Raw genomic sequence first — 27,493 nt, 5'->3', positions numbered from 1 at the left:
GGAATCCCTGAGTACTGGGATGATAGATATGCACTGTGGCCATTTTATACAGTGCTGGGGTTCCCACTCAGGGAATTTTCTGTGTAGGGGCAATCACATTCCCAACTGAGCTACAACCCCAGCCTCTTAGCATGTTCTTTGTGTGGATTAATGTTTCTACCCAGGACTGTATTCCTCCCTCCCCGAGATCTCCACCTCTCTGTGGCTGCCTGGATACCTCATGGCTCTAGCAGCCCTCCTGTAGCTTGCCTACATGTCTCTCAGGGCATAGAAATGTTACAGCAGAACCTTTCCTGGGTGACAGGGTATGCCCAGAGCTCATGTTCTTTCAGCTGGCTGTAGGAGCTGAACAGCAAGGAGCTAGTCAGTTGTTGCTGGCCCCTGCACCGCTAGAGGCACAGGTTAGTGGAACACTCTCAGGCCCAAGTTTCGGACACACCCAGCCCGGAAGCTCAGCACAGGCCAGAAACAGGAGTGAGTGTCTAGAACACTCTGTCCTGGACTTGACACCTTCAAATCGTTGTGCTGAGCCGCAGAGATCGCGTCTTTGCTCACAGACTAAATGCTGGCCTTGGCCACTCGTGTGAGGACTGGATCCAGGTCTCAGGGTACTGGGAGCCAGGCACATGAGGAGCAGAGGAGGAGGATGGGCATGGAGAAGAGTTACTGAGATCTTTCAGTCATTAAGAGAGCTGCTTCCTAGGGCAGAGTAGACCCAGGTCTGTGGGGGATCTGACTGCTGACTCCTGCGTTGGATGCCTACTTATCCTAAGGTTCTATGTGCAGTATTTGTGGAGTTGATAGCTCCATGGGTGGGGACAGTTGGACCTTTCACACTTGGATGCAAAGATAGTAACGAGCAAGCGTTTCTTCCTGAAAAAACTGGGGGTCTGACAGCCAAGGGAGAGGGTAAACAGCATGGAGGGGCCCACATGCATGTATTCACTCACTCTAAAACATGCATATGGATGCATGGTACACACACACACACTGAGAGACAGAGAAGGGGATATGGTACTTGCCCCAACACACATGTATACATGTGTGGTTCTCACCTCCACACACAAGTGTGTGTGGCACTTACCATCACAAACATACAGATACCTAGAACTACACCACGAGCACACACAGATGCGATGCATGGTAAAAACACTCACTCATACAAAAAGAACTGGTGAAAACCCAAGCCAAATTTCTTCTCTCAGCCTGCCTCTCATCTCATAATGTGGTTGCTGTTCCAAGCCTCCTGTAGACACGCTGTGGGCACACTTCTCTGCCTGTTACCTGCTTCACTTTTCCTTCTGTCTGCTAGGAAGTAACCAGAGTGGACCAGAGGGCCCACAGGATCTCAGAGACTCAGTAATGAATTGGCCAGAACTCAACGATTGCCTCCTCCATATATTTCAGTGTCTCTTTTGTCAGAATCCCCCCTTGCTTTAAATCTGGGGGATTTGGGACATCTAGGCACTGAGGATAAACATCAGGAACAAGTTCTCCATGAAGATGATAGAGGCAAAAACAAGCAAGCAGACAAACGAAGCATGCTAAGACAGACATGGGTTCGAATCCTAGCCATGTGGCCTTGTAAAGTTCATGAATTCTACCATCTAAGCCTATAAAGAAGAGGTAGTTAGAGTCATCTTGATCTCAACACTGATGTAGAGATGAAATTAAAATATTTACAAGGTGCTCTGCACAGGCCTACATTCCAATACCTCCCTGTTTTCAGTGGTCAGTTTCCACACTGAATAGCATGAATGGGCTCCTCCAGAGCCCCCTCTGGAGCTCAAACTTCAGGTTCCTATAAAAGTCAGTCAGTTCTTCATTTTTCCCCAAGCTGAGCTCCTCCTGTCTGCCTGCTCCCCCCACCCAGCCCTGCTCTTGTGGCACCCCCTCCATACCACCCAGCCTCTAGGCACCCCATCCTTCTCTGCCCTTCACTCCCTGCAGCCTCCTCCTCACTTCCGTCCCTTCTGCCATGGTAAGCAGTAGCTTCCTGGAGAAGGCTCCCTGTTTATGGCTGCTCCCTGGGGTGTTTATGCTGCTTCTCTTCAAGAGCTCCTAGCAGATGTCTGTTTATTGCTGAAACTTCATCTTCAGCCAGAGAGAGGAACAGCTTTTTTTTTTTTTTTTTAGATCTCTAATTGTGGTGGCTGTACAATACAGCTTAGATTGCCTCCGAGTCTTAATTCCTCATTGCTCTCCAGCTCTACCCATTATGAAACTCTTCAGATGCAGGCAGAGAGACCTTATATGTCCCGATTTCAGAGCTGCATTTAAATTTAGCATGCAGTTGTAATCAGTTAGAAAGGTAGGCCAGGGGAGTGAGGGCAACCAACAGTTTGTCTTCTATCCTGGCTCCGACAGATGGTATGAATGAGAGGAGCATTTTTGGTATCCATAGCAACAGCAGCCCTCTCTCACGCCCCCTCTTGCCACCTGCAGGATTGAGCAGGCAGTCTCAGGCTGCTCTAAGATGAGCTGCCAGCTCAGGAGTTTTATCTTTCCCTTTGGACCCGGGTGAGGCTTGAGGTGCTCAGGGAAGGGCAGCTGGGGTGGCTTTAGATGATCTTGACCTCTCTGCTGGAGGAAGAAGAGAGAGCATGAGTCACAGAGCCGTGGGATGTCAAGTTGGAAAGGTCCTATGATGTCTTGGTCACGAAGTTCTCACCCTGCCTTGAGTTTATGGGTTTAGAATAAGAGGCTCAGACAATGTGTTTTTATTTTTTATTTTTATTTTTATTTTTTTTTGAGACAGGGCCTTATCATGTAGCATAGGTTAGCCTTAGCTTGCAATTCCTCTGCCTCAGAGTTCCACATCCCCTGAGCCCTGGGGACAGAGTTTCTACCTTTGTTTTCTCAGTCTGTGATACAAAACCAGATTTTATTTTGTGTTTGTTTATTTGTTTGAGAGAGGGGCTCACTATGTAGGCTTGGCTGTCCTGGAACTCACTATATAGAACAGGATGGTCTCAAACTCACAGAGATCCATCTGCCTCTGCCTCCCAAGTGCTGGGATTAAAGGTGTGTGCCACTGTACCCAGCTCACAAACCCAGATTTTAACTGAGATGGGCAGCTGTTCATAGAGATTTGTTTGTCTCCAATTGGCTATTGGCTGACCCTTGAGAAAATACACCAACATGAGCCAGTTGGGAGTCATGGAGGAGGACTATAAATAGGTGTTGGGGTGGCTACCAACAGCTGGAGGCTCAGGCTTGTTAGAGCCCAGCACAGCATGCAACTGTTGTGCTGCGGCCCAGATCTGGTTGCTCTTCTTTTGCCTGGAGTGTGGTATGCAGGACCAGCTTCTCGCTGCTGCCTGCACACTAGGACTGGGTATGGAATATATGCAATGGTGAACCTTCCAGGGGACATCTTGAAGGAGGAAGGGGTAGGCCCAGCTTGTTAGTCACAGAGCACCTTGGAGGATGGCTAGGATGTCCTCAACAGAAATGAGCAGAGGCAAGAGCACACAGAGGCGTGGGCAGGGGGCATGTGCAGGATATGAACAAACCCAACAGGCAGGAGGAAGCCACCAGAGGACACTGGGCCACCTAATCCTTGGGCCAGGTAAGTTTAGGAAGCCTGGGCTTCCCACCAAGGACTTAATGCTGCCTAAATGGCTACCCTTTGACTACATGTAGGGGTGCTCAAAAAACTGAGTAGAGCAATTAAGGACAGGTCCCATAGCAGACTTCCTCTGTGCCCTGGCTTCGTCTCTTAACTTTATTTGTGGTTGCAGGGTCTGTGTGTGCAATCTCATCTTTCCAAGTACAGCGACCCATTATGAAGCTCCCTAGCTAGGGTTGTAGAATATGGTCCATCTATCTTTGCCTGCAGCATGCATTCTGTAGGGAACAAACACACACACACACACACACACAAACAAAAACAAACAAACAAACAAACAAAAAAACCTGTCCCCTTACACCCTTCCTTCCCTTCTTCCAGGTCAAGGAGAAGAAATGTGGACATAGAGGCTCCTGACCTCAGAAACGGACCAGGAGGTTCCTGCTTGTCTGGGTAAGTCAAAGCAGCAAAGCTGGGATAGATTGGATCCTGAGGGATACTCTCTTCCAAAGGAGCAGCCTGCTCTACAGAAAGAATCGTTTCTGTAGGGCTCAGAAGCTCACAGAGCTCAGCATCCCGTCTGAAATGCTGCCTATTCTCCTGCTTTTGTGACCTCACAGCCACCAGAGCCTCCTTTCCTGCCATGTCCTGGCCTGGAGAGGAGATGAAGGCTGAACTCAACCTTTGCCAGCTTGCTGCTGGTGCTAAACTGGCGGCCAGTAGCATGGCAACTAGCTCAGACATTTGAGCAGGGCTGCTGGCACCTGTCTCTCACATATGTCTTGGGTACACCCTGGATTTGTGTCATGGAATAAAATGTGCTTGTGAGTTGCAAGTGGAAAGAATTGAGTATTCATGGGAGCTGTTGAGGGGGCTGGGGTATGGTATAGACTCCTCATTTCTCTTCCTTCTTCTTTCCTCTGCCTCCCCCTTCTTCTCTTCCTCTCCATTTCTCTCCCCTTCTCTCTCTTCTTCTCCTTTCTTAGCATCAGTTGTTCCAATGGGGGCCCAGGTTGGCTCATCCATCACTCAGGACATCTGATCTGCCATTCGAGACCTCTGATGTACTGTCTACTGGAGGCGGGCTGTCACAGGTAGAACTGGATTTTCAGTTAGGTTTAGTGATATCATTACCCTCACAGGATGCATGTGAGAACTAAATAGGGCAATGGGTTCAGCAGTACCCAATGGCACAAGTCGGGTCATTCTTCTGCCCACTCTTGACTTGGCCTAAGAAGTCTTAAAGCACAGATAGGATTCGAGTTCCTCTTGCCTTCAAACCTTCCATTTGTATTGTTCCCTAAGTGACTTCTGTCCTTAAGTAGTGGAGCTTTGAAGAGTGTTTCAGTCGGGGCGCTACCATAGTCAATAAAGAGCTGTGGGAAGCTTGCCTTCTTGGTGACACCTACACATCACTAGACTCAGAGCCTCAGGGTGAGAAGAGTTCTGATTTCACAGGGGACTTCATTCATTCCATCTGCTGATACTTAAATATCTATTACTCTATTGGGCATTAGACAAATGTCATTATATTATTCTTGAATTTTGCTTGTTTAGTTTTTTTTTGAGAGTAAGGACCTCATTCTGTACTCTTTGAGGGTAAGCCTGGAACTCAAACTCTCTGCAGTACAAACACCTCAAACCCATTCCCTATGCACACTAGGCTGGCCTCGAACCTCCCACCCCAGCCTCCTGCATGCGAAGGTATTGTACTACCATATTTTGCTCATTTCCGATTCTTCTTGCATGCATATTCTTGCAAGAATAAAAATGGTTACAGCATTTCTGAACCTTTTCCACACTCACGATCTGGCTCTTCAGAATCTCATTTGGCCCTGCTGTAGTCAGAATGAACTGTCAACTTGACACAGCCTAGAATCGCCTGAGAAAGCTCTCAGTAGGGTCATGTCTTTCTCGGGTTGGTCTGTGGGAATGTCGGCAAAAGATTGTCTTGGCTGTGACTTGAACAATTGTGTTGGTTAATTTTTTTTAAATTACATTTTTTATTTATTTACCTGTGCATAGTATGGAGGTCAGAGTGCCTACCATAGAGCACATGGGTAGGTCAGGGGACAACTGCAAGAGTTGGTCCACTCTCTACCATGTAGGTCCCAGGGATTGATCTCAGGTTGTCAGGCTTGGTTGCCTTTACTCCATGAGCCCTTCCACTGTCATCCACTCTGGTTAAATTGGACAGGGTCCCAATATGCAGCCCAGGATGTTTTTGAACCAGCAGTCCTGAGTGCTGGGGTGCAAGCATGCACTGCCACCTTAAATGCTGGCAGCCTTGCTCGGGGGATCATTTCAGGTTTGCACACCATGGCCATAGCATCCTCCAGGTCACCACCATGCAGGGTTACCAGAGAGCCCTCTGGTGTAGTACTATAGAACATCCGTTAGGGGACCTCACACATTAGCCAGCTTGCTTTGAGAACATGGATTCCAAATGCCCTGTTGGCTCCATCCCCTTCCTGCCTATGACAAGGTACCTACTGGCAGCCAGAGGAGATCTGACTCTTGCAGCTCCCCCCACCCCTGCTTTGACATCGTATGTCCCAGTTTCCCACAGGGCTCAGGACAACTTTTAGGTCTGGGCTGCCTCTCAGATACAAAGGCCACTAGGCTACTAGGCATCTCCTCTGAGGATGTGTGTGCAGCGCTCTAGGCTAGAGGTTTTCTGGCCTGGAGGACTTGAACTCATTAAAAAGAGTTTAGACCTCCTTTAAAAGCAAAATGGAGCTGGAGATAAAGATCAATGTTAAAGTGTTTCCCTAGCATGCACATGGCCACAACACTGAAAAACTGAAAACAATAACAAACAATAAGAAAAACACATAAAACTAAACCAAGCCCTGTGTGGTCTGAGTGCCCCATGTCACCTCAGGGTAGGTTCATGTGTCTGCCTTCTTAGCTGCTCACCCACTTCTCGGTCTGGAGGTTGGAATCCCATCTCCGAGACTCATGAGTCACTTGTTTCCTCACTCTAGGTCCTGGAGCCTTTTCTCCCGAGCTGTTAGCAAGGTCTGTTTTCCTCAAAGCTCATACACCAACTTCCCCTTCTCTGGTCCACAAGTTTCACAGGAAATGGTTGCTTTTCCTCCACACATCCTGTGTCCTGGTCACTAGCTGGCTCTGCCGTTGCTGTGGGAACTAGGGAATTAGGCCAGTCCTGTTACCATGGAAGCTGCCTCCCTAATGCAAGTTCATCTTGTATAAGGCTAAAGTAGCCATAGCAGTGTGTGGAGTCAGCTGTCAGTTACCTAAGGGAATGGTAATTTCAGCTTGCAAATGCATGGAGAACATTGTCTGGAGGCAGCTCGAAACTGTTTACCACTTTGATTGGTACATGAGTCAAGGACCAAAAATGCCTTTGAGGGGCTTCCAGAGTTTGGACTTGAGAATTTGGTGAGTGTATTTCCTCCCCCTCCCAAAGTGTCAGGTAATCCAGGAGTATGATTGGCTAATTAGTGTTGATAAGGCTATGTGGAAAGAGTGTGACTTACAAACCTGAGTCAGGCCTCTGTTGACACCTGCTCACCTGGGCCTCAGCTGCTCAGGTGCAAGCAGCTGCTCCAGCCTTCTGACCTCTCGGAGGCAGGCAGGAAGATCATTCTGTCCTCCAGAGTCTAGCCCAGGCCCCACACAGCATCTTCAAGACATCGCATCCTCCATCCACCTGACTCTCCCCCGAAGAGCAGAAGTAACAACGGGAAAGCAGGTTTTGGTGGCTCACACTTGTAATCTCAGCACTGGGAGGGGTGGGAGCAGGGTAGGGGGAGGCTGTGGTAGGAGGATTCCTGGGAGATCAAGTCTAGCTTGTGCTACAGAGTAAGTTCCAGCCCAGCCTGGACTATAGTGTGAGGTCCTGTCTGAAAAAGAAAAAGTCACTGGAGGTTCTGCCAGTCCTTGTGATGTGGGTTGGCTGAGAGCTGGTGTTCAGCAAGCTGAGACTTCAGTTTTGGTTTCTGATGTCACCTCCACCTCCTTCCTTGTGTTTCCTCTGTTAGGCTCCCTGTCTGAAGGAATCAGCACTCAGAACCCTTGGTTTGCCAGAAAGAACCAGACACTTAACTTTTCCAGACCCGTGGTGCTTTGCAAACTGTCTGGTGGGCCCTATCCAGGAACTTTTGAAGACACAGGTCCACAGCTGCCTATGCAGATAAGCAAGCTTCAGCTAGGCTGGGAGGAGAGATGCAGGGTGTGGGAGAGGCCAGGCCAGGCCAGGCCAGGCCCGGGCAGGGAGAGGCCGATGAGAAGGTGGCTTGTTTACATTGGGAAGTGAATTTCGAAACATTTCTGGAGTACCTACTGTGTGCCTGTTCCTTGTGCTATGAGGACATTGGAATCCACCAGGCTTGGCAGCTCTTCCCAGAAGGTCTATGGTGCCAGAAAAACAAGAAACACGTGTGTGTAAACAAGAGCGGTGGCAGCAGGGGATTTAAGAAACTTCAGCTCAGTCACCAGGAAGTTCATGACTATCCAGATGACAGGGGGGAAGACCTTGGTGCGAAGAATGTTTTCTATGGGCTGGGAAGACCTGGAAAGTTTCCTAGGAGAGGAGAAGGCGGCAGTAGTGTTTGATGTGGATCTTGAGGGGTAGGCGGAGTGCAGATGGCAAGTGGGAGGAAGCAGAGAGCATCTCTCCCTCTCTGCATGCTGGAGGACAGGGAGAGCTGGTGGGAATATCCAGAGCCTCTGAGTGGGTGAGTGGCTTTGGACATATGGGAAGGGTCTTCTATTTAAGACAGGGCAGGATACCCAGAGAGCCCCTAGGACAGACAAGCCAGACATAGTTTAGTTTCCATCTATTCCAACTTAGGCATTGGGAAGCAGGAGGGCAGAGGCTCGCTAGCCACACTTTACCATTGAACCTCCAAGATTTGATGTTTTCGTTTTGCTTGGTTTTAGACAAGTTGCATGTGTTTAAACTGGCCTTGAACTTCGCTATATAGCCAAGGATAACCTTAAGCTCCTGATCTTCCCTGCCTCTGCCTTCTGAGTGCTGGGATTACAGGCACATAGCTGACTTTATACATTTGCTCAGGGCAAACCCCAGGCTCCATGCGAGCTAGACGGGCATTTCTTCTACCAACTGAGCTCCATGCCCAGCCTTCTCAGGACATTCTAAGGTCTGTTCAGTCATTCTATGGGTATTTACAAGATGGCTCTATTCTTCTAAAACAAGCCAGCCAATTCTGGGTTTACAACAAGGGGAAAAAAAGTAGCAGGACATAACAGGACCCCATCAGGAACCAGACATTTAGGGTCCAGGAGGAGTAGAGACAGTGGGGCCTAGAGAGAGTTTTGGGGAACCTTGAAGTTGGAGGAGGAGGGGGAAGGAAGGGGCCCAGGCTTCACTGAGGAGGAGGAGGAGGGACCATGTGAGTGTGAGGCTCAGAGGATGCTGGGGACTGAAGCAGAAACAATGGGGATGGTTCCTTCTTGGGGAGAAACAGGTAATTATGCTGTTAGCTGTAATGTGGCTAAGCCAGCCCTTAAAATGGATGCCATGGCCCAGGGACCCTCAGCAGGAAAGTTGAGCTCAATGGAAGGGTCCTGAAGAAGTGCTTGCAGTAAGAAAAGACCCCCACCCCCACCCCTTACTGGGAAGACCCCAAGCCTCTGGTTTTGCTTGAGCCAGCACCTCTTTCTTCTCCCTGGCAGTCTTGAACGCTGGGGCTTAGAGGCTCCTTGCATGCTCACAGCAACCTTTTAGATTCTCAGCTTGGGCTTGAATCCACACCTGGCAGGTCAGCAGAGCAGCACAGACTGGAAGCTCAAACACTCCTGCTGTGGAGTTGAGTTTTCATCTTGGCCACGGGAGGAGAAGCCGCTGGGTTTTGAAGTGCATGTGCCTGTGAATGCACTCCATAATTTACTAAAGAAGCAGATGATGAAGGGCCTCCGGGCTCTAGGTGACAGAGATCCCAGTAGAATTGTTCCCAGTGGAAGAGGCTCAGATCCCTCCCACCCACCCGCAGGTAGACACTGCTACTCCCCAGCTTCCACACTGGCCTGCCTCATTAGCATTCACAGTCCTGCTACCTGTAGTGTCCCTGTTTTAGCTTTGGCTCTGCAACACTTCCCCTCTCCATCCTCCTCCTCTCAGGCTTGGCTCCAGCACTGCCTACTTCAGAAAGGCTCTTTCCATTTCTTTCCACCCCTTCTCCATCTGCCTCCATGGGGGAGCCAGCAGTCCCTGGTGCAGAACTTAGCCAGCTCTGGAGTAGAGCACTCTTTCCCAGTGTTATGTTTTAAGCATCCGCCATATCCCAGGCTGCCGGGCAGAGGCTGGGACTCTAGTGGAGTGTGCCTGACCAGGGCTCATGCTCTCCTCCATCTAAGGTATGTGACGTTATATAGATGCTTTAGTTTTCTTGGTCTCTATGTCCTCATGTGAAGAGAGCATATGGTGCCTGCTCACATGTTGGGAACATTGGACGGAATGATTTGTGAACAGTGCTCTGTGCCCAGTTCCAGCCTCACTGGAAAGGGCTGGCATATGGCAGCTTTTATCTTAGCATGGTAGTTGTTACGGTTTGCATATGAGATATCTCCCGCAGGGCTGGAGTTTGAACTCTTGGCACCCAGATGGTGCACTGTTCTGAGAGGCTAGACAACCTTTTGGACAGGAGGTCTGGCTGGCAGACCTTATAGACAGTAGGGACTTTGACTGAGGGTTCTAGGCCAAACCTACTTCTACGTCTTGATCTGTCAAGATATAATAAGCTATATATCAATATCCTGCCACCATGGGTGTAATAAGCTGTATATCAATATCCTGCCACCATGGGTGTAATAAGCTGTATATCAATATCCTGCCACCATGGATGTAATAAGCTGTATATCAATATCCTGCCACCATGGGTGTAATAAGCTGTATATCAATATCCTGCCACCATGGATAGAGTCCCAGCTGTCATGCTTTCTCCACCATGATGGATTGGTTCCTTCAAACTGTGAGCCAAAATAAATCCTTCCCTCCTTCTGTTGCCTCTGTCAGGAATCTGGTCACAGTGGGGAGAAGAGCAGCCATGAGTTAGCTCTCATTCCAGCTTTAGAAGTAGACGCCATCCCCCTGCAAAGGTCACCACTTGACTCAGAGCTGATGTCCCTGATGGCCTCACCACGGGGCACCTTTCCTCCCCCTTCTTCCTGAGCCCCAGTCCCGGCTTGACTTCCATGCTTCTTCTTCCAATACCAGGCAGTGCTACAACCCCATCACCAGTTCCCACCAACCAGCAGAAGTGAACCAAACCAGGCCATGAGGAAAGATAAGCCAGTTTCTTAGATTGTTTAAGTGGCAGAGAGAAATAAGGAAAAGGATGGAATGACTTACCTGTGGGATCCCTGTAATGGGGGTAGCACCCCCTCCCACTGTCAGTCAGGCTCTAAGATGTGCATATCCTCTGGGGGATTGCCAGTGATGACACCCCCCAAGCTTGGCTTACAGTGTAGACCCTGCCCACTGCTTACCTCTTAACTAATTGCTATGTCAGGAGAATGTTCATATCATTCGACTATAGCTTCCAACTTCATTCTCCAGCAAATGTTGGAAGCTCCCACCTCTGCCTCTGGCTGTGTCCCCTTTTGTGCCAGGCAATGTTTATGTCTGGACAGGCCTTCCCCAACTGGTTGTCTGGGTTACCCCTGTACACTAGGGTGCTAGGTTTTATGAGAGCCAGGAGGAGACAGCTAAGCATGCTTGTTCATGAGGCTAATGCTGCAGGAGAGGAGGGGGCTAGTGGGTTTTGGTTATTTTTTGTGTGTTGTCAAGCTAGAGATTTTATATTTTTGGCAACTTTAAAAACTTACCTTTCCTGGGGAGAGTTTAGAGACTACTAGAAGGCTTGGATCAGCCTATCTAAAAATAGAAAAAGAGATTATCTTGGGGTGCTGGCCTGGAGGCAATGAGACAGTGAGCCCAAGCAAAGATAACTTTGTTGAGCTCAATACCACATGCCAGGCACTGCAGTCTCTCTACCTGGTAAGTCAGATGCTCCTGGGAGAGACAACAGAGAACAAAAACAAACCCCTAACTCCCCATGGGATTCTGGCAGGTGTGTTTGATCATGTGGTTCCCTGAGCTTCACATAGAGCTCTTGGAGATTAAAAATCTTTCTGTGAATGTTCAGGAGTGTGTGTGTGTGTGTGTGCGCGCGCGCGCGCGCGCGTGCGCGCTCATGTATGCATGAGTGCTTGTGTATGCTTATGTGTGCAGGCCAGAAGTCTTGAGGGTCATTCCTCAGGAGCCATCCACCTAGTGTTTTGAGATAAGATGTCTCACTGGCCTGGGCTTGCCAAGTAAGTGAGGCTCATTGGCCAGTGAATGATCTGCCTGTCTCTGCTCCCACAATATTGGGATGACAAGTCCGTGGCACTATGTCTGATTTGCATGTGGGTACTGGGGTCAAACTTGTGTGAGTTCTCGTGGTTTGGTGGCAAACACTGAAGCCACTAAACTATCTCATCAGCTCCCAAGATTAAAAATTCATAGGTGGAGAGGAGGCATCTTGCCCTGAAACACACATGGGGTAGCTGAAGGCACCTCTCCTGTCTGCCTCCAGGCAGTCCCTTCCCCTGGAGGGATGCCACTTCCTGTGCCAGCTGGTCAGGGAAGAGAGAACGCAGCAGGACACCAATGTCCTTCAGCCATTCTGAGCTCTGGGATTAGTGTCAGCAGAAATGATCTATGAGAGGAGACCCCAGGCAGGGGGATTAGAATGAAAATAAGACCTGGGGAGGTGGAGGCAGGAGCCATGTGATTGGTGAGTTTGGCTACTGAACACTGTAAGCCTCAGTCTCCTCATGTGGAAAGGGGGCCAAATAATCAGCTGACTCTCAGGATACCGGTGTAGGCTGGGTAAGGTCCTACAAATAGCGCAAGAACTCCAACAAGGTTCTTTCTCTTCCCTTCCTTCCCTCTTCTCTCCTCTTTCTTCCTCCTCCAAAGAGCTATATTAAATAGCTATTGTAATTTTGAAGGGTGGGGTAGCGCTTTGAATTCAATGAAAATCAACTCTAGCTTCCTTTTATCTTTCTCTCCTACTTTCCAGACACTGATGGCAAAGTCTGAGGCCAGGTTGTTGCCAGGACTGCAGGACCAGGTATCCTGAGAGTACTAATCCAGGGGCTTGCACTGGCCACCCCTCTCTGCAATTTACAGATTCTTGCTGCCTTTGTTTGCTTTGTCCCAGTTGCCTGGGTCTTGCTGTGGTTGGACAGCTAGCGCTCCTTCCTGGGATGATTCGGTGGTGATAAAGCAGCCATCTGTTCAGGGCTGTTGTTTGTCAGGATTCTCTGTTTAAGGGACAGGAGCTTACATACAAAGAGAGTATGTCGGAAGGTGCCTGGGAGGCTCTGAAGAATCCAGCCCCATGAGGAGAACATCTGACTGACAGGCTTCCTGCGCCATAGTCCCCTTTCTAGTGCACTCCCCCACCCCCCAGCTACAGGCAGCTCCCAGATTATCCCACCCAGCCTAAGGGGTGACTTGACCTAGGGGCACCAGACCTTCCTGGGGGCTTTTCAGAAAAGACTGCATACATATTCAGCCTGCATCTTGGGTTGAGGGATGGGAGATGGGGTGGAGTCTGTTATGAGAAGATAAGGAAGAATACTAAGTCAGGCTTACCTCGTGCTTAGTGGCAGCTGCTGTTCTAAGGTAACTCTTACGTAACTCTTTTATTCTGTGGCGTTGACCATCTTTCATGTGCCATGAAATTGAAGCATAAAGGTTAACTAGTTTGCCCAAGAATGTCTCCTCCCTCTTCTGGAAGGATTATGTCAGGCAGAGGGTTCCAGGTGTGTCCCTTGTCACCCACTCTAATGAAGCAGTAACAGCTATGTCACCTCTAAGTATATGCTGAAAACTAGTGCTAGGCTAAGTCCTTTACCATATTACCTCATTTAACCCTCAAACTGTCTTTATGGAGTGGGTACTAGAATTAAGTTAATTATAAGTTAAAAGAAAAAAATTTTTGAGACAGAGACTCATGGATCCTAGCCTGGCCTCAAAGTGACTATGTAGCTGACGATGAACTTGAGCTTTTGAGGTTCTTCCTCTACTTCCCAAGTGCTGGGATTGCGGGCACCCCCTACATCTGGTTTTATGTGGTGTGGGATGCATTCTGAGCCCCCAGCAGCAGTTTAGATCAGAAACCAAAGCTCAGAGACAGCTTTTCCAAGAACCACTAACTGTATTAAAGTAAAGGAACCAGACTGTAGAGCTGCAAATGTTGACTGGGAAAGCTTTAAATGAAGGCGTTTCTCTTGCTCAATCGGAAGCTCCTGGCTGCCTGAGGTAAATCCCAGAGTTGGCTCAAAATCTGAGTCTTTGTCCTCTGTCCAGCAGGCTGGGGTGTGGAAAATTCACTTATTGCATGCTTGGTTTGAACCTGCCTTGGTGTCTCTAACTAAACTCATACCAAGTGGCTCCGGAGCCAGCCATGCTCCAGTACATACAGGTTCTAAATTCACACAGTCCCCACACCCTTGTCTTAATGGTCCTAAGGATTGAACCCAAACCTTGCACATGCCAAGCAAACAACTCTCCTCCCGAGCCACACCCCAGCCTTTATTCAACGAGTATTTCCCGGGCGACAGGAACACTCCAAGCCTCGTCTAAGTTCATAGAGCCCTTAGGGAAGCCCCTGACTCTCTGCAGCTAGATGTGGAGAACATCAGAGAGGAAGACCGCTGAGTTCCTTTCCCTGGGGCTTCTCAAGCTCTTGGGATCCACCAGGACACGTGTACCACCAAATCAGGTCCACAGCGGACCAGAAGCCTTCTGCTTCTTAGATATTGCCTGGCACGAGGTCAAGTTCCTGGGAGATGGCATTTCTTCACTCCGACTGATCACAAAAGGAGGCTTTGTGTCAAGGAACAAGTGTGGGCCTGGACTTAGGCTGCTCCACCACGGATCCTAGGATTACTGTGGTTAGTGCTAGTTGGAACTTTGGTTCAAGCGCATGACACAGTTCTAGGTCTTTCCAGGGCAGGTGTGAGGATTTGCCAATGCAGAGCATGGTAACTAGCCAGACCAAAGCCTGTTCCACAGGTAATTCCATGACTAGTCTATTAACAGTCATCTATGTCTCTGAAGCCAGGGTCTGTAAACAGTTGGAAAGGGGATCACTGGTTATGTTAAGTTCTTTGTTGTATAGATAGAGACACCTAGGCCCCTGGTGGCAATGGAGTCTGGGACCTTCTGGTCAGGTGTGATATGTAGACCATGTTTGTTTGGCTGTTGGTCAGACTAGTTGGTCTTTTGAGTGGCTAGACAGCAGTGTGCAGAGGCCTCTGGGAATCTGACTAACGTTGCGCTGACCCAGCCATGTTCATCTCCCTGCCATTGTGCAGGCAATCCAAGCAGACCTTCCAAGAGCCCCTTATGTCCCTGCTGTTCTTCATAGATCTCTTGAGCTCTAGGGAGATGGATATGTGGCACCAGGCTTCTTAGACTCTGGTTAGGCTGACAGTAGACCACATTCAGGATGTCTAACACTTCTACCTACTGTTCCTGGAAGCTTCCCTTGAGAAGCAGGCTAGAAGTGTTGAGGCCCCTGCTTGCTCTGACTTCTCCAGTGAGGCATTAGTACCAAGCCTACAGCTCAGGCTGATAGAATGTAGCCAAGGCAGGCTAGCCTGTTCATCAATTGGCACAGGCCCTGAGGGCTGTGGGCATAGTAATGGGGATGACGATGGGTGGGGTGTTAACTCCTAATCAGGTGACTGCTCTCAGAACTTGCCAACCTCACATGCTATTGCAAGCCACCCCAGCTGCATCAGGCTTTCATGTTCAGGGTACCTCAGCTTGGATGGAAGGACCCTAAGTGTTGAGCATGTCAACCTGGGCTTGAGCCCCGCCATGTTGTAGGGCCAAGGAAGGTGCTACCCAAACTCTGAAGCCTCAGAGCCTCCAGTCTATGAGGAGCTGCTGGGATACAGCATGTCTAGTCCTGGCAGTGCTGACCGTGTGTGGCCAGCACTGAATAAACAGTGAATTTTGTCTCCTGAGTGGTGTGAGCAACCAGACAGGAGATCCTTCCTCCTGATATTCTAAACATGCCTCTTATGTGCTAGAAAGGACATCTGTGTGTGAGGGAGGCATATCAGGGTCTTTGTTTCTCCCAAGCATGGACAGATCCCTTCTAGATCTCAGCTTTCACATCTGTGTCTGTTTCATCCTCTTAAAGTCTCTGAGACATTTGAATTTTCTTTGGATGTGAAAATAAATCACTAGAAATATTTTCTAACCCTGAGCTCTTTCTTCCAAGCAGGTGTGGAAACATTTCTACAGCAACAATTAGGATGTAACCAAATCCTGTGGGTGGTCACCGGAAGCCAACATAATAATTTGGTTAGGAAACAGCCACGCTCAGCTGGCTTGCTTCTGTGGCTTTCTCGTTGATTTATCCTCTGGGGACCTTTCCCCCTTAGGCAAGGGGACAGATTATACATCGGCAACCTGTTAAGTGTTGTACCAGTTAGACTTGATGTCATTCTGTCTTGAGCTTAGAAGTTCTGGTAGACTAAAGCAAACTAAGTATAAAGATAGTATAAAGCCCTGGGGTGATCCTCCTTGGAGACATACCTGACTGACCATCTTGGGGGCCTTCTTCCTCACCACCCACACCACTTCTCATTGTCCTGCCTCATTTTCTGCCCCTCCTCCATCCCAAGCTCCATTCCCATGGTTCTGAAGCAGTTCACCATTTCCAATACATACATGTTGTTCCCCTAAGAAGCTTTCTTTGCCTCCCAGAAGGGCTTGGCCCCATAGTGCTTTGTGGGTTCCTTAGACATACCAGTATGGTGGCTGTACTTGGTTGGCTCTCACCTACTGGCTAAGAAAGACTTTTGTGCAAGGAGCCACCACCCAACCTTCCTGTCTGAGCCCAACACAGCTCCAGCACAGGGAAGGTGGGTAGTAGATACTCATTGGCGGAGCCCCAAGTTCATTTAGGGCTTATGAACCCTGAAGCTCTGCCACACTGTACCATATGAGAGACAGTTGTATTATATTCCCTTGTTGGTGGCCAGGTCTGACATGACAGGTCTCAAGCTTTCAAGGTGCTTGCCCCAGGTCATACACACATAAAGACAAGGCCTCTGATCTTCTGTGTGTAATATAAACCTTTATCATGAGAAAGTTTATTTAGAACAAACCCCTCATTATCAAGTGAGGAAACTGAAGCCCAGTCTGAAAAAAACTTTCTGCAGGTTGTAAAACTAACCAGAGTAGAGAATTAGACCATGGGCCATGGACAAGCACTAAGACCCTTTTTTCTGTTCCCTGCTTTCTCCTCCTTTGCCTCTCTTTTGTGAACTCCACTTTGAGAACATCCTAAGACCTGTGCCTGCCTTTGTTGGCACTCATCCAGGGCCCTGAGCTGAAGGGACACAGGTGAAATGGCTTAGCCTCTCTCCAGGAACATTCAGGACTCACAAGAACTGGGTTTTGTTGGAGAAGGGAGTGTAAGGATCAGGGAAGAACAGCAGGGGCCATCCAGTCCAGGCTAGGGTGACCACTGGTGACGTGTTGATGCATTCAGAGACTGGCTTTGTGGGCACTGCGGACACACAGGGGGACAGTATGAGAGGTGGATTGGACTCAAAGGAAACCTGCTTTAGAGTTCTGATTTCCTAGTATTAGACTCAGATCCAGGCAAAGAGGTCCAGAATGAGCAGTGTGTGCCAGCCTGAGATACCTCCCACAACACACAAACACTTTTTCTGAAGACACATAGCACCCAGACTATGTCCCTGGAGGAAGGTTGGCAGCAAGCAGTGAATTCCAGCATTGTCTGAAGCAAGTGTGGGGTGAGGCATGTGTGCCTTTCTGGCCAGCTCACTCCTCTCATGAGCCCATGAATTGTCTTGTTTTGTTTCTGAGTGACCATGTGCTCTCCTCCCACATTGCATTGTGGGTCTCTCCTGGCTCATTCATTCAGTCCTGGCTTGACACAAGGCCAGGCAAGCTCTAATGTGAACTCCACCCGCCAGCTCTGTCTCCGGTGCCAAGTTGAAACATACAATTTGCCCAAATTACATAGAATGTGATGTTGGCCAAATAGGTACCTTGAGACGTTTTCCAAAACATTTCCCAGATTACACATTTCTTCGGGGCAGGGAAAGTGTGTGCTGTTACATGATTATGGCTTAAATTCCTAGTTCACATTGCACTTTGCCATTTACAAAGAACATGCTGCCATCTTCCCCATCAGGCAGGTGAATTCACCCCCATTGTCCAGATGAGAAACTTGCTTTAAGCAGGCAGCAACCTGCCCAGGCAGCATAATTTGAGGGCTGAGCTGGGGGCACTGCTCAGAACTCCACAGTCTCTCCTCTCTGTTGAACTCCAACCATATCTAAATCCTAGAGGGTCTGGAAGAGCCATTTAGCCATAAATGGATTTTCTTGGACAGTCAACAAGTCATTTTCCCATGAAGTGTTTGGGTTTCTTGCTGCGGTGGAGTAACCAGTGAGCTCCCTTCTCACCCAGCCTCACCCCCAGGAACTGGGTCATGTTTGTGAATAATTGATTCCTTGACCTTGTCTCTTCCCTGGAGGATCCTCCTCCTGTTGCCAAGCAGATCTTTAAAGGCATACCCTTTCGTTTGTTGCCCTAAACCTTGAGCTGACCTCAAAATTGTCCACTTGTGATGTTCTTGATCTCAACGGGCCAGATCTCTAGTAGGTTAATTTGCCATCATTGTGATCTCCTCCTCCCACCCCACCCCACACTTTTTCTAGACCTCGAGACCAAGAAAAAGAGATAGTGTGGGTATCTTATCTATTTGGGTCTGTGGAGGGACAAAGAGGCCCAGCTCTTTCTCACTGACTTCTGACCTCCTCATGATTTTGTGATGAGTGCTGGAGAATGAACAAAGAAAACCATGGTGAGATAGCTCAGCTGACAAAGGGGCTGCTACTAAGCCTGATGGTCTATGCTCCATCCCCAGGATCCACATTGTATCGGGAGAGAACAGATTCCTACAAATTGCCTTTTGACCTTCACAAAATGCTATGGTGTAGTGCATATACACACTGAGAGAGTTAAGTAAACACACACACACACACACACACACACACACACACATGTTCATGTTAGCAACAGGGTCTCACTATGTAGCCCTGGCTGGCCTAGAACTTGCTATATAATCCAAGCTAACCTCAAACTCACAGAGAACCACCTGCATCTGTCTCCTAAGTGCCAGAGTTAAATGTGTGTGTCAAAAGCCTGACATGTAATTTTTCAAGAGAAAAGAGAACCACAGGGAGTCAGGAAGGAATCCTTGGGGTGGGGAAGCAGCTATATCATCTCATGGGTCACTTATTCCCTGAGTGCTCTAGGGTTGCATTTCTCAGCATCTATAGCAGATCTGCTGGCCTCGTTAGACTCTTGAGGTCAACAGAGTTGAATGGAAAGAACAGTGGGCTGAGGCCCAGAGATCCACGTGTGATCCACTGGTCCCAGCTTAGTTACAGGACTTTGAGCAAATCAGGCTGCTTCTTCTGCCCTGACTTCTTAGGCAGGGTATGATAGACATGCAGGGTGTGGGGGTGTCTTAAAAGAGCCTCCTAGGCTTCAGTGGTCCCTCAGTGCCAACTCTTATATCTTATAGTATCTTTTCACCCCTGTCTCCTCCTCCTCCTGCTCCTCCTCCTCTTCTTCCTCCTCTTCCTCCTCTCCCTCTTCTTCCTCCTCTTCCTCTTCTTCCTCCTCCTCCTGTGAGGAGAGCTTCCTTCTGTAAGCACTTCCCTCTTGGCCTATGTAGCTCTGCCATGTCTCCTGGCTCTATCCAGAGTTATGTCCAAGTTCAGATAAGAGCAGCCTGTTACTTCTCCGGTCAGGCTGCACAGAGGCCTATAACTGGGAAGTGATGCTGGAGCTCTAAGGAGAGAGGCTGGTCAGTAGACAGGCACAAGACTGGAAGGAGATGTTGTTTTCAATTTCCCAGGTTCCCAGACTCTACTGTTATTGAAATATGGCCCCCTTGGACCTGGTAGCTCAGGCCTATGATCTCAGTTACTCAGGATCCTGAGGCTTAATGAGGCTACAGTGAATTCAATGCCACTCTGGGCAATTTAGTGAGAACATATCTCAATAAAAAGTAAGATGAAACCTAGGATATAGCTCAGCGGTACTTTCCTAGCATGGGCAAGGGTCCTAGATTCAAACCCCATGACAACCACCACTAAGTAAAAAATGAAGTACATTCTGAGTGGCCAGACCTCGTGGCCAGGGCTTGGGGGGGTATTTTGCAGCAGTAAACATAGAGACATTTGGTAAAACAGGACATAGCTTAGCTAGAAAGCTAGGGGAAGGGAACAGACTTAGGAGGGAACCTGTCACTAGGATTTGTAGTTATGTAGAGTATTCAGGCTAGAAAGAACTTAGAGATCGTCTAACCCAACCTCCACTTTTGTGGACAAGACTGAAACAGTCCCAGGAAACCAGCTAGTGACAGGACTGAGAGGGGAGGGACATCCCCATGCCTCTCCAAATGGCTTTCCCCCAAAAGCCACATTCCTTTCACACATGAGTTCATACTCTGTGCCTTCTACTTGTCTCTTTGACCCTGAGCTTGGCTGTCTGAGGTGTCAGTAGGGCCCCACCTTGTTGTTTATTGAGGCCTAATAGAACCTGGGCACAGCGGTGTGGAGAGGCGGAAGTGCTTCGGGTCTGTTGACTTGTACTCTGTACCTAACGATGCTGAGTCAGCAGGAGTGTGTTTTATGGCGTGTCTTGGGGTGGAAGGTCGATTTTAACACAGGAAGGGAAGGGAATGCCCAGCTTCAGCCGTGGTGGCCTCTTGTGGGTTTGTCATTCCGATTACAACTGCGTGGCTTGGGAAGCAGCCTTGTTCTGGGGCAGGGCTGAATGCAGCCTGCAGAGGCCCACAGAGGGACTCTTGGAGTGAGAGGTGGGCGCCTGTTCCACTGCCGTGATGGCCTCTGTGAACCAGGCAGCCGTGTCTCACTCGTCTGAGGGATCCACTTGCCCCTTTAGTTCTGACTGAGTGAGGATGGAGGGCAGGAGTGGGAGATTCTGTGCTGTGCCCCTTTTGTTGGATGAGCCCTAGGTTCACATGCAGCACCTTGCCTGTCCCTCCCTCCCTAGGGTACTGAAGGATGAATAGGAGACTGTGGGGCAGAGCAGGCAGAGGGTTGTCCAAGGAGAGGGTAGGGTAGGAAGGAGCTCATTCTGGATTTTGGAACTGAAGAGGGTTGTAAGCATGTTTTCTCCTCAGCAGAAAGCACACGGTGACAGAGGGAGACCCTGGAGACCAGCGTCAGCCCTGCAGATGTGACTTCTCCATGCATCTGGAGTCCCATGTGTTTAGACTCTGGAGTGGGGGCTCAGGCAGTTTGTGTTCGTTTTCTACTCTCTGGCTGTCTTGCAGCAGTGAGGGTATTATTGGTAAGGGGAGGACAGTGAGGTGGGACAGCCCACACCAAAGGGTCATATTTAAAATGTCTTGGATTGCCGGGCGTGGTGGCACACGCCTTTAATCACAGCACTTGGGAGGCAGAGGCAGGCGGATTTCTGAGTTCGAGGCCAGCCTGGTCTACAAAGTGAGTTCCAGGACAGCCAGGGCTACACAGAGAAACCCTGTCTCGAAAAAAAAATGTCTTAGATTCCTAGTGCCAAATAAATTGCAAGCAAATATCCTTGTGAGTTCATGGCAGACTATCCCTCCCAGGACTGCCACATTCCAGACAGGGCGTCATTCCACAGAAGCTGGGGCATGGGTGAGAAAACTATTCTTTTACAAAAAGGCCAATAAAAATATATGATCATTTATAAGGCAAAATTACCCACAGAGCAGCTTATTAGTCACAAGGACAAGCTAAAAATTAAAAAAAAAAAAACATCTAGAACCTTCAAGTGAAGAGAGGAGCGAGGACAAGGAGTTCCCCAAGATCTCTTCCCTCTGCCATGGGTGTCCCCCTCAGTGTCTTGCTGAGGTCTATCTCCAGGAAACCAGTTTTAGAGATGACATTTGGAACGGTGTGGAGTGATTTGGAGTCTGAGGCTTTCATGGCTTCCTTTCAAGGGATGTATTATCACCCCTGGACTTTTGTTTGTTTTTACTTCCTCTGCAGTTCCTGGGATTGAACCCCAGAACCCAAGGCTTTGAATATGTCATGCGAGTCCTCTGAGCTGTATGCCCTGCCCTGGGCATAGACTCACTGGCTAGCTCAAGGTGTCCTGGGACTTGCCTTCTTCCTGCTGGAGCCTGGGATCTTGACCATGTGCAGCTAATAGCCCTGAGGTTCATGTCTTGGTGAAGAAACCAAGCATTGCTTCTGACAGTCGCTGCTTATTTTAGTGCGTGTGTCTTTCAGAGCATGAACCCAAATACCAAGGATGGAGGTTAGCACCTTCTCAGAGCCAACACAAATGCATGATGTCTCCTTCTACCATGGAACATACATCCTTGGTCCCACCTCTGTGGTCTCTTTCCCTGGGGCTGTGCTGGAGTTTGGGGGTCGCTGAGAGCTACTTCAGTCCAGCAAATGTCAAGATATTTGCTGAGTTTGGTTCATTTACCCTAGCATCTCCAACCTCAGAAGATGCAGCCTCCAAATGCCCCTAGTCAGTCAGGATCCCAAGACTGTGTTTGCCCCTCCTTCATTGTCTGTTGCTCTTAGCAACCAGCCTTGTAGCTACTTGACTTTCAGACTCAAGTACTTAGGCATGGGAGGATGAAAAAGCCTGTTCAGGTAGCAATCTCCTCCAGACTGGGGTCACAGTGAGTGGATTCCAGGCAGGCATTCTATCCCGTCTGATGATAAAGCCTTTCCACTTTAGTTTATACCACTTTGTAAGTCTTTGGGGAAAATCAGTTCTCGGTGACTTTTACTCCTCCATCCAGAAAAGGAGTGGACCCTGTTGTCTTTGTCTGTCTGTCTGACTGACTCTCTGTCTCTGTCTGTCTCTCCCTTTCTCCTTCCCCTCCTCCCCTCTCTGCTCAGACCTTCATAATGCCTGCTAACAGCAGCAAGCACATTTTCCACAGGTAGGCTTCTCCTCAGCCTTGGTGAAGGCAAATAAGACGTTCTCAGAGCTGAGCTGCCTCATCTGTTTGTTTATGATTGGCTTGCTATCCTGGGATTGTGACTGAGAACTGTTAGCACGTTACTCAGAGCACATCATCACTAGTGTTTTTAGAATGGATGGATGTACACATGAATGAATGTATAAATTAATTGATGGGTAGAGAGATGGATGAATGAATGAGTGTATGGATGAATAATTGGATGGATGGATGGATGTATAAATGGATGGTTAGATGGATGAATGAATGAATGATTGGGTCTTAGGATGAATGTATGGTTAGAAAGATGAATGAATAAATGAGTGAATGAATGAATTCATTCATTGATAAATGTATGGTTAAATGTATGGATAAATGTATGGTTAGGTGAATAAATGAATGATTGAATGAATGGGTGGATGAGCACCAAGCAAAGTTCTCTTCCTTCCAACAGAAACATAAAGGCAGTGAACAGGTCTAGACCAAGTTACCCACCTCCTATCTTGGATCCAGCATATACTTCAGAAGAAACACATTTGGCTTTGGAGGAAAGAAAGCTGTATGAAAAGCGGTTTCCTAGGAAGTAGCAGGGTAGGGCAGGGCAGAGCAGGGCAGGGCAGGGCAGTGCAGGGCAGTGCAGGGCAGTGCAGGGAAGCAGTTAACATTCTAGCCATAATATGCCAGACCTGTTTTTAGGGCTTAAAACAAACGTCAATAGCATTTGCATGGCCACAGCAAAAAGCAGGTTAGAGTCTGTTCTGGCAGCTGTTCTGCTTGTTCAGCACACAGGATGATATGCCCTGCTGCTGGGCGCATGTCATAGGAACCTCCTTATGGGGTGCATGCTCTATCCATTGGCTTGCATAGAGGATCTCACACTGATACCCTAGATCTTGCCCTCCCAATACACTGACTGACATACTAGTAAGCTTTAAGCCACTCAAGAGTCCCTTCTGACTCTGCAGATGGCCCCATCTGCTCATAAAGGCTGGATGCTGTGCATGGGCCCCACTGAAGGATGAGAGGGAATGTGTGGCCAGCTGCATGGCCACCTGGCAGACATTTAATGGAAGGAACAGACAGGTACTGCCCCTTCCCCCTGGCCTCAGCATGTGATCCAGGAAGGTGCTATTTATATCACTAGTTACACCAACGATGGTGTCAGCAGCAAAGGCATGGACTCACACATCAGAAAATCACGCTGAAATGGAGAGTGTGCAACCCAAATTTAAGAAATTTAGAGACAGATATAGTACCATCCATCCTGATTTTACTGGGAAATATCTATTCATTCAATGAACACATCAGCTACTGATGGGGGCAATAGTGACCCTGAAACTGAGATTTCAAAGATAAAAGATGGGACCACTCATCAGTGGGTGAATTAGGAAACAAAACGAAGAAAGAACAGCGCATGGAGCTTGGTCACTTGAGCTCTAAACATTGGTGTAGTACCGACAGGGCACTCAGAAGTGAAGTGGTCACTCTGGGAAGAGAAAAGACACAGACCATCTACCTTTCCCTAAAGGTGTTTCTACATCAGTTACCCAGGCAAGATGATAAACGTACAGAGGTGTAACGGTTTCTGGAGTAAAGGAAGATCCAACAGCTTGCTCTCTGGCCTGTGTGATACTTCCCTGCCCATCTGGGCCTTCAGAAGAGAGAGTAGGATGTGTGTCCTGTTCACCTGGTAGCCTACCATGGTTCTAGAACTGTCCAGGTTCTCAGTAAAGGAGATGGGTGGAACTCAGTGTAGCTGCTGGCCTTCAACCCTAGCTGGTCAGCAGAGTTCCCTAGAGAGTTAAAAGCATTTCACCTCTGGGACCCTCAGCCTCTGAGATTCTGTCTGGGAGTGGCCTCAGATGCTACTTTTGGGTCATTCCATGGGGAATCTGCTGTGCCATTACCCAGCCTTGGTGACTCTGGCACAGAATCCAGAGGGAAGAAAGGGGAGGGGGGCAGATCAGGAAACTTTTGCCTCTGAACGTTCCAGCTCTCTCCTCAGAGCCACTGGGAGCCAGGCCCTTTGTCCGGAAGCTCTGTGGCCATGCGTCATGGTGGCCATCTTCGCCGTAGCTCTTAACTATGTGGCTTCCTCAGGACAAGGTGCCTCATAGATCCATAACCAGTGCCATGAGCACTGTGGGGCAGGAAAAGAGGGGCAAGCAGAGGTCTGATGGGAACACTGACTGGGTTTCGGCAGAGTGAGACAAGGGACTTCAGGAACCAAGCCTCATAAGAAGGTGCTACAGAATGGGGTGGTATTGGGGAGAATGGGGGGCACCAAGGGTGTGGTGACTCCCAGCTCCTTTCCAAACAGTCATACTGTAAGCCATCATATACTCTGAAAGTCATGGGAAACTTCTGATTTGATTTCCTCTTAGTTTTTATCAAGCATCTAGTACTGCCAGAGGCACAAATGCCAGGCACTGAAACAGGCAACCTCTGGCCTCAGTAGATCAATGCAATTGTGTGTGGGAAACATCCCTGTGAAACTCCACAGGGCACGGTGTGGGGAAGGTGGAAGAGGAGGGCAATGTAGTCTTCAAAGAACAGTGCTGCTAAGAATACCACCTGGCCAGGCATCTTTTTGCTTTATCCTCAAGGTGCCCAGCAAGGCAGGGCTATTATTATCCCCATTTTATGGATGAGAAAACTGAGGTTCAAAGAGATTAGGCAACTCATCCTGGCTCAGACACCTAGTAAATGGCGACTTAGGATTTGCCCTCCAGGACCTCAACTCCAGAGTTCATCCTGTAATCCATGATGCTCCATTGCTCCATTGCCTCTGAGTTGCTTTTTCTCATTGCTATGACCTTTAACTAGCTCATTGCTATGACCTTTAACTAGCTCCTTATGGTCTGATAAGGAGCTAGTTAAAGGAAGAGAGGTTCAAGTTGGCGCATGGTTCAAGAGAATGCAGTCTATCATAGAGGCAGTGGGGGCATGGTGTTGGGTATCTCTGTGGCTAGGGAAACTTACAGCAGCTGCTTATTCATATCAGTGGACCAGAGAACAGGGATGGAGGAGGAAGTAGAGCCAGGCTATAAGCCTGAAGTTCTTTCCATCACATATGTCTCACTTTCTCCAGCTAGATCCAATTCCTAAAGGTTCATAACCTCCCACTCATAGGAGGCTTGGTGTTCAAACACAAGCCTTTGGAGGAATTTTTCATGGAAGCTGTAACAACTTGGATTTACCCAGTGACCAAGAGTGGAGGTGAGAACTACAGACAAAGGGGGCTGCACCAGTAGGACCTGAGGATTCCTTATGTTAGGAACAGGGGCTGGGTACTGATGAGGGCTGAAACCACAGAGACAGGCAGGAGCTGGACCAAGCTGGCGGGCTTCATTGGTGTTCACCCTGTTCATCTTTACAGTTGAAACTCCTAAGGCAGCAAAGCATCATGGGTCACAATATGCAACAAAGAGTAACAGGGCTAAGTCTTATGCATTTCTGATAGACCTCTCCAGCAGCAGTTTGAGATCTGGGCTGGGAGCTTGGTGGAAGGTGAATCTAGACATAGAAAAGGATTGATGAGGTGAATTGGAGGGTTCTGGTGGGTGAGTGGATGGAAACGTGAGCCCTGTGTAAGGACAGGAACTGTGAACAGGGCTACTGAAGAGACATGACTCAGCTAGCCAGATCTGCAGGATGAGGGGAGAAGAGCTGAGACCGTTGAATCAAAGAATGTGGCACCAGGGTCTGGTGTAGAAGGGAGACAGGTGCAGGTGAACTTGAGGCAAACAGACCACACTGGAGGTTTATATAGGGCAAGCGGGAGACACAGTTCTCACTAGTGAGTCACTGGGATGCAGCCATTGGTGGCAGAGGAGAGTTGAGGTCCTGGAGGGCAAAGGTCAGAAATTTCTCTTTTAAAGGCAGTTGAGAGAGAGGACTTTACCAAAGATGGAAATCACACACAGACCAGCAAGATAAGGCAGGATAAGTGGCCTTAGAAGTAGAGAGTGGGTGTTGACAGGGGGCCTGGTGCTTGGAGTGCGAGCAGAAGCCAGAATGTGTGGAGGAGGGATAGAGGGGACATGAGGAAGTGACCTTGAAAGGGAACAGTGACTGTGAAATGAAAAGGGAAGGATATAATTTGGTCTCTCCAGGGAAGGCTAGATCTAACAGTGATTGAGTTTGGCCATAGTTGGAGGAGTGTCTTAATAATGATAAATTCATAAATCAGAAAGCCACCCAAAACACATTCAATGAATCTTTGGAGGAGGTGGGAAATTCAGTGAGGAGTCATGTTCTTCTAAATGCTGAGATCTTGGTAGGCTAGACCATTAGATGCCAAGCATCAGTGAATAGGCAGAGGGAGCCTGACTCTGTGGTCACCTTGAGACTGCTAAACGTGGTACTGCACACTCTGTAAACAGGTGTGGGTACCTGACCCTCTTCTCCAGAATCCTCACACACCTCCAAACAGAGGTTGGGGATTCTCATTCCCAAGGCCCAGCTTCAGCAAACCAAATGAAAGATTCACCTGGGAGGTAACTTTGCAGTGGGGCAGGCAGAAGCTGAATAGAAAGTATCCGCCAGCCACAGAAGGCTGGCCCATGCCCTTGACAAAAATGCTGGGTCTCTGGAGGGGAGAGCCACTCCCAAGCCTGGTGTCTATATTGACATGTACCAGGCATGGCAGGGAAGCCAGACACTGCAAGAAGTCTCAGTTTTCACAGGAATTCAGTGTTGTTTGTGACTTGCTCAAGGGAGAGTTGAGTGACTCAGAGACCCACATTTCTTTTGATCTGTCACATAGGGTTGTAGGGTTCAGTAGTTGGGAGAAACCAAAGGAATGAATGAGGCTGCCTGTCTCAGCACCCTGCCGTACACCATTTTCAAATGGGTAAAGGACATGGGTTTT

The 27,493-nt window shown here is 48.7% G+C and overlaps 1 protein-coding gene across 10 annotated transcripts in view; it reads left to right on the top strand.

The window, feature by feature from the left end:
• The window catches only part of Mical2 (microtubule associated monooxygenase, calponin and LIM domain containing 2), a 185,822-nt gene that overhangs the window by 5,493 nt on the left and 152,836 nt on the right, over positions 1–27,493 (top strand). For 7 of the 10 annotated variants that reach the window (XR_003837099.2, XM_085841396.1, XM_085841394.1 and 4 more), the window contains exon 2: positions 3,953–4,024. The gene's annotated coding sequence lies outside the window, so the exon portion shown is untranslated. Of the gene's footprint in view, positions 1–3,952; positions 4,025–4,557; positions 4,666–7,152; positions 7,290–9,608; positions 9,917–27,493 lie in introns of those variants that run through there. The other 3 variants (XM_029479098.2, XM_085841392.1, XM_085841393.1) reach the window with 3 other exon arrangements.

This window comes from Mus caroli, unplaced genomic scaffold (assembly GCF_978045245.1).
Source record: "Mus caroli unplaced genomic scaffold, Mus_caroli_1 scaffold_8, whole genome shotgun sequence".
Taxonomy (NCBI): Eukaryota; Metazoa; Chordata; class Mammalia; order Rodentia; family Muridae; genus Mus; species Mus caroli.
This window is presented reverse-complemented; position numbering and strand designations above follow the sequence as displayed.